The following is a 6,896-nucleotide window of genomic DNA, read 5'->3' on the forward strand; positions in this document are numbered from 1 at the left end:
GATGTGGTTTTCCCTTTTGCAGTGGTCAGTGATTGCTGATTTGTAATGTTCATGTTGTGCTTGTTCTTTTACTGCTCTGATTTTTTTCATTTTTTTGACAGGTAAGTCACACCCTCATGGAACATCAGCTCAAGACACCATCATGCGACACTCTGAAGAAGGCGAAAGACTCGCCGAAACATGTCAGGTAAAAAATTAACCTAAAACATAATTGTCTGCTTTTAATGAATCAGTCAAATATCAATAATAAGAAGACAAAATGAACCTAATACAAATAAATGAATGCTTAATAACTGTCGCGGTTCTATGAACCGTGTGGGAAGGAAGGAGGACCCGAAAGCGACAGGTGAGTGGGAAACAGGGTTTATTGAAGGCTGGAGTGGGGATGCGAGCTGGAGAGAGTCCACCGCAAGGCAGGCGTCGTCCAGGACAGCGTCGAAGGAAGCCGACGGGCCAGTGCCGGGTGGCGCGGACGAGGGTGCGGTCGAGCGAGACGTGTTGGGAGGCGAAGTCGGGCTGGCGTGGTAGCGCGAAGCACGGCGGAGCGGAGAGCGCTGGCGGGATGTTTGCCGGGCGGGATCTCGGAGGCGCTGGCGTGCGGAGCGGGACCAGACGGGTTCAGGTCGGCTAGAGGGGGGAGACGGCAGAGCAGGGGTCAAGCAAGCACGAGAGCAAGGCGAGTCAGGCGAACGGGAAACAAGACGAGACATGAGCCAGTACCACGTGAGGTGACAAGATAATCCGGCGTCGGACTCCTGGCGTGGCTGGTTCTTAAGCCGGCGCTGATTGCCGGCAACGAGCTGCAGGTGCGCCGGAGCCGACGCCCACTTTCTCCGGAGGAGAGCCTGGCTGGGTGGATCGTGAACCTGTAACAAACAGAACTGCCACGCCCTCCTCCCCGACCCGAACCGTCACAGTACCCCCCCCCTAACGGACGCCTCCTGGCGTCCTACCCGGCTTGTCCGGGTGAAGTGCGTAAAACTCCCTGATGGGGGCGTCGGTCAGAAACAGTTTTCGGGAGATCCAGGAGCGCTCCTCCGGACCGTAACCCTCCCAGTCCACCAGGTACTGGTAGCCCCGGCCCCGGCGCCGAACGTCCAGGACTTTTGCCACCGTGTAAGCCGGGTGGTTGTCTATTATCATGGGGGGTGGGGGGGGTGCCGCCGGAGGGCTCAGAGGGCTGGAGGATACCGGTTTGAGGAGGGAGACATGGAATGTGGGGTGAATCTTCAGGGAGTCGGGAAGTTTGAGTCGAACAGAGCATGGGTTGATGATTCTTTCGACGGGAAAGGGACCGATAAAGCGAGGAGCCAGCTTACGAGACTCGACTTGTAGGGGAAGATCGCGTGAGGAGAGCCACACCATTTGGCCAGGCACGTAGTCCGGGGCTGGGGACCGACGGCGATCAGCCAGTCGCTTGGTCCTCTGGGCTGTTCGGATGAGGGCGGCCCTCGCTTCGGCCCACACCCCCCGGATCCGGCGGAGGTGCTCCTCCACGGAAGGAATGGCCACGGTATGCTCCTGGTCCTTGAAGAGAGGTGGTTGGTAACCGAAACAGACCATGAAGGGAGACATACCTGTGGCCGTGGTGGAGAGGGAGTTATGGGCGTACTCGACCCAGGGTAGTGCGTCGCTCCAGGAGTCCGGGTTGCGGGCCACCACGCATCGGAGGGCGGCTTCCAGGTCCTGGTTGGCCCGCTCCGTCTGGCCGTTGGATTGGGGGTGGTAGCCCGAGGAGAGACTGGCGGTGGCCCCGACTGCCTTGCAGAATTCCTGCCAAACTTGTGAAGCGAACTGGGGGCCCCGGTCGGACACGATGTCCTCCGGGATGCCGTGGGGTCGGAAAACGTGTTGGGTGACGAGTTTGGCGGTCTCAAGCGCGGTGGGCAGCTTGGGCAGGGGGACGTAGTGGACGCTTTTGGAAAACCTGTCGACCAGGGTGAGGATGACTGTGTGTCCGTTGGACGGAGGGAGACCGGTAACAAAGTCCAGGGCGATGTGCGACCATGGACGGCTTGGAATCGGCAGGGGCTGGAGGAGGCCGGCGGGGACCGCGTGGGAGGCCTTTCCGCGGGCGCAGACGGAGCAGGCTCGCACGAATTCCCGGGTATCCTTAGCCATCCGGGGCCACCAGAAACGCTGCTGGAGGAAGCGGAGAGTGCGTGCCACCCCCGGGTGGCAGGTGAGTGTGGATGAGTGCCCCCATTGCAGTACCTGTGACCGCACGGTGTCGGGAACGAACAAGCGGTCGGAAGGGACTGGGCGCGGGTCTGGTTGCTGCTCCTGAGCGTTGCGGACGACCTGCTCGATGTCCCAGGTGGCCGCCCCCAGTAGACAGGCCGAGGGAAGAATGGGCTCCGGAGCGTCAGGGCTGGCAGGGGGCGAGAACTGACGTGAGAGGGCGTCCGCCTTCCCATTGTTCGAGCCGGGGCGGAAGGAGAGGGTAAAATTGAAACGGCTCAAGAACAAGTTCCAGCGTGCCTGGCGGGGGTTGAGTCTCTTGGCGGACTGCAGGTATGCCAGGTTTTTGTGGTCGGTCCAGACCAAAAAAGGGGTCGAGGTGCCCTCGAGCCAGTGCCGCCACTCCTGGAGAGCCCATACCACCGCGAGGAGTTCTCGATTGCCCACGTCGTAGTTTCGCTCGGCGGGGGATAGGCGCCTGGAAAAGAAGGCACACGGATGAACTACCTGGGTGCCGGAATCCCGCTGGGAGAGGACGGCCCCCGCCCCGGTGTCGGAGGCGTCCACCTCCACGATGAACTGGAGGGCGGGGTCTGGGTGCCTGAGTACGGGGGCGCTGGTGAAGGCCTTCTTCAGGTGGGTGAAGGCCTGGGCGGCCGCCGGGGTCCACTGGAATGTGGTGGCTGTGGACGTAAGCGCGGTGAGTGGACTGGCGACCTTACTGTAGTCCCGGATGAAACGGCGGTAGAAATTTGCGAATCCGAGAAAACGTTGCAGCTCCTTCCGGGTGGTGGGCTGGGGCCACTCCGCCACGGCCTGGATCTTGGCCGGGTCGGGGCGAAGTTGCCCCCTGGCGATGATATAGCCAAGGAAGGGCACCGAAGGGACGTGGAACTCGCATTTCTCGGGCTTCACGTAGAGGCGGTTCTCCAGGAGGCGCTGGAGGACCAGTCGAACATGCCGGCGGTGATCTGCGAGAGAGCGGGAGAATATGAGGATGTCGTCGAGGTATATGAATACGAACCGGTTGAGCATGTCGCGGAAAACGTCCGTCATGAGGGTCTGGAAGACGGCGGGGGCGTTGGTAAGTCCGAAAGGCATCACCAGATACTCGAAGTGCCCCAATGGTGTGTTGAATGCCGTCTTCCACTCGTCCCCCTCCCTGATGCGGACCAGGTGGTACGCATTTCGTAAGTCCAACTTTGAGAAAATCTGGGCCTCACATAGGGGTTCGAACGACGGGTCGATGAGGGGGAGCGAAGACTTGTTCTTGACCGTTATTTGGTTTAATGGTTTGAAGTCAATGCAGGGGCGGAGCGAGGCGTCCTTCTTTTTTACGAAAAAGAAGCCCGCGCCCAGAGGAGAAGACGAGGGGCGGATGAGACCGGTCGCAAGTGACTCCCGGATGTACGTCTCCATGGCCTCCTTCTCTGGCCTGGAGATGTTGTATAGCCGGGTGTTGGGCAGGGGGGCCCCCGGGAGGAGGTCGATGGCGCAGTCGTACGGACGATGGGGGGGGAGGGTACGGGCAAGGTCCTTGTTGAAGACCTGCGCCAGGTCGTGGTAGTCCGGGGGAACGGAGGAGACGTCAGGGGGAGGGGGGGGGGGAAGCGTAGAGGAAGGGGGCGGATCCGCTGAACGCAGGCAGTGGGAGTGGCAGAACTCACTCCATCCTGTCAGCACGCACCTCCTCCAATCGATGGTGGGATTGTGGGTCTGGAGCCAGGGGAACCCTAAGACCAGGGGGACCTGGGGAGAGTGAATCAGAAAAAATCTGATGGACTCCCGGTGATTTCCAGAGACGATGAGGGTCAGGGGAGCGGTCTGTTGGGAGACCCGGGCGATGAGATGTCCGTCCAGCGCGACCACCCTTCGGGGAGACAGAATGGGTTCCATGGTGATGCCGAGCTGGCGGGCAAGGGTCAGGTCCAAGAAGCTGCCGTCGGCCCCCGAGTCGACCAGCGCGGTGACCGAGCGGGGGGTGTGTGGACCCAGCAGCCGGGCGGAGATGGACATCCGGGAAGAAGAGCCAGAAGCGGAGACCAGCAGGCTCGGCGTTGGGCTCTCCCTCAACGACGAGCCTGCTCTTTTGGGTTACTGGGACAGTGGATCAAGACGTGGCCGGGGAGGCCGCAATACAGGCAGAGCTGATGGGACCGACGGCGCTGGCGCTCCAGAGGGTCCAGAGTAGTTCTTCCTACCTGCATCGGTTCCTCCGCGCCGGTGGATAGCTGAACCGGCGATGGCGAGCGAACCTCGGGTCGGGGAATGGCTGCCCGGGCGGCGACTCTGGCGGGGCGTCGGAAACGATCAGCCTGCCGGTCCCGCAACCGATGGTCCACCTTGATGGCCAGGGCGATTAGTTCTTCGAGCGTCGTGGTTTCGTCTCGGATCGCCAGCTCGTCCTTGAGGGCGTCGGTCAACCCGTTGAGAAACGCCTCGCGGAGAGCCGGCTCGTTCCAACGGCTCTCGTGGGCCAGGATGCGGAATTCCACCGAGAAATCGGCCGCGGAGCGGGAACCCTGTCGGAGGGAGAGGAGCCGGCGGGACGCCTCGCGCCCCTGCACCGGGTGGTCGAAGACACGGCGTAACTCCTGGCTGAAATCCGCGTAAGTAGACATCGCCGGAGACGCCGCCTCCCACAATGCGGTTGCCCACTTGGCGGCGCGGCCGCGAAGCAAGTTGATGGTATAAGCGATCCTGGCCCGTTCGGTAGCGTAACTGTGGGGCTGGAGGTCGAAAACCAGGGAAGTGCTGAGTAAGAATTGGCTACACGAGCCCAAGTCCCCGGAGTAGGGTTCGGGAGTAGGAACGTGGGGCTCTCGACCGCCCGCATAATGCAATGCGGCGGCCGGGGGGGCCAGGGTGGCGTCCCTGGGGAGGTTGGAGGGGGGAGCGAGTGAACCCACCTGGTTAGAGAGGTGCGAGAGCTGGTGTTGGATGGCCTGGAGGGAGCCCGGAACTTCCTGCAGCATTCGATCATGGCGCTCGAGCACGCTGCCCTGGTGGGCAAGCGCTTCGCCCAGGGGGTCCGTGGTCGCGGGGTCCATTAACTTGGCCGGATTATTCTGTCGCGGTTCTATGAACCGTGTGGGAAGGAAGGAGGACCCGAAAGCGACAGGTGAGTGGGAAACAGGGTTTATTGAAGGCTGGAGTGGGGATGCGAGCTGGAGAGAGTCCACCGCAAGGCAGGCGTCGTCCAGGACAGCGTCGAAGGAAGCCGACGGGCCAGTGCCGGGTGGCGCGGACGAGGGTGCGGTCGAGCGAGACGTGTTGGGAGGCGAAGTCGGGCTGGCGTGGTAGCGCGAAGCACGGCGGAGCGGAGAGCGCTGGCGGGATGTTTGCCGGGCGGGATCTCGGAGGCGCTGGCGTGCGGAGCGGGACCAGACGGGTTCAGGTCGGCTAGAGGGGGGAGACGGCAGAGCAGGGGTCAAGCAAGCACGAGAGCAAGGCGAGTCAGGCGAACGGGAAACAAGACGAGACATGAGCCAGTACCACGTGAGGTGACAAGATAATCCGGCGTCGGACTCCTGGCGTGGCTGGTTCTTAAGCCGGCGCTGATTGCCGGCAACGAGCTGCAGGTGCGCCGGAGCCGACGCCCACTTTCTCCGGAGGAGAGCCTGGCTGGGTGGATCGTGAACCTGTAACAAACAGAACTGCCACGCCCTCCTCCCCGACCCGAACCGTCACAATAACTCCCCTGCACATGCTCCTAAAAATCCAAACCTTCACCTGTAAATAAAACGTCCCGACCTGAAGACATCTTAATGTTATTATTTTGTTATACACACAGTGCCGCCAAGTGGAATCAAAAATTTGTTTTTATTTTAATTTTCACGTACTGCACGGTGCCCTTTTGACGAATCCGACTGAAAATTTGTCAGAAAAGACTCAAGACAATGATCTTACTCTCTGCCGAATTTTGTGACGTTTTGGCAAAAGGCGTGGCTATTAAGGTGCTGAAAAGTCCGATTGTACTTTGTGGCAACAAAAGCTCCGGCAACATGACTCAGATGATCCTATCTTCTCGAAGTTGTACACATTTGAGGATACTTCAGCCCTGAAGACATCTACCAACTTATTTTACATCGTAGTAGTAGCGCCACCAACTGGTAAAAGCTAATACAAGTTATTTTCTTGGATGTTTTTCTCCGTGCAACTCAACAAGGTCGCCCTCATATATGCTCGGATGACTGTTTCGGCCATGAGGATGTCACAATACGAAATTCGTGATTTTTCGTGAAAAGTTGTGGGAGTGGCATTGCACTGTTCGGCAATAAAACAAAGCTGATTATGAGGTTCTAAATATGAACGACAACTCGTAAAACTTTACACACACATCAGGCCGAGCAAATTTATCAATATTTTATAAGTTAGTTGTGCAGCTTTTTTGAAATGGCTCGCCATGGCCCTCGAGAAATGTTAAAAAAAAGCAGCTCTGGTTGAGTGTTTCACCTCGCTTTTTGTAAATTTTATGGAGTACAGTGAACCCTCGGTTATCGCGGTTAATGGGGACCGAGACCACCCGCGAAAACTGAAAATCCGCGAAGTAGCGGCGCACCTTCAAAAATGCTTAAAAAAAATATACAATATATATAATATATATATATATATATATATATATATATATATATATATATATATATATATATATACGGGGAGAGAGAGAGTGAAATTCATTTTCCAACAAAAAAACCAAATTATTATTAAAACGT

General features: G+C 58.5%; 2 long non-coding RNA genes across 2 annotated transcripts; both read right to left on the reverse strand.

The window, feature by feature from the left end:
• Nucleotides 1-347: 347 nt before the first annotated feature.
• LOC148314551 (uncharacterized) lies at nucleotides 348-1,118 on the reverse strand. Its single transcript, XR_015841693.1, has 2 exons — nucleotides 721-1,118; nucleotides 348-627 (listed from the first exon to the last, which is right to left on the reverse strand). It is a non-coding gene; the product is annotated as an uncharacterized LOC148314551 (long non-coding RNA).
• A 4,185-nt stretch (nucleotides 1,119-5,303) lies between these two features.
• Nucleotides 5,304-5,866, reverse strand: LOC148314552 (uncharacterized). The gene is made up of 2 exons (XR_015841692.1): nucleotides 5,677-5,866; nucleotides 5,304-5,583 (listed from the first exon to the last, which is right to left on the reverse strand). It is a non-coding gene; the product is annotated as an uncharacterized LOC148314552 (long non-coding RNA).
• Between the last annotated feature and the right edge of the window lie 1,030 nt (nucleotides 5,867-6,896).

This window comes from Idiotropiscis lumnitzeri, unplaced genomic scaffold (genome assembly GCF_059441095.1).
Source record: "Idiotropiscis lumnitzeri isolate Australia: NSW breed Sydney's pygmy pipehorse unplaced genomic scaffold, RoL_Ilum_1.0 HiC_scaffold_270, whole genome shotgun sequence".
In the NCBI taxonomy this organism is placed as follows: Eukaryota; Metazoa; Chordata; class Actinopteri; order Syngnathiformes; family Syngnathidae; genus Idiotropiscis; species Idiotropiscis lumnitzeri.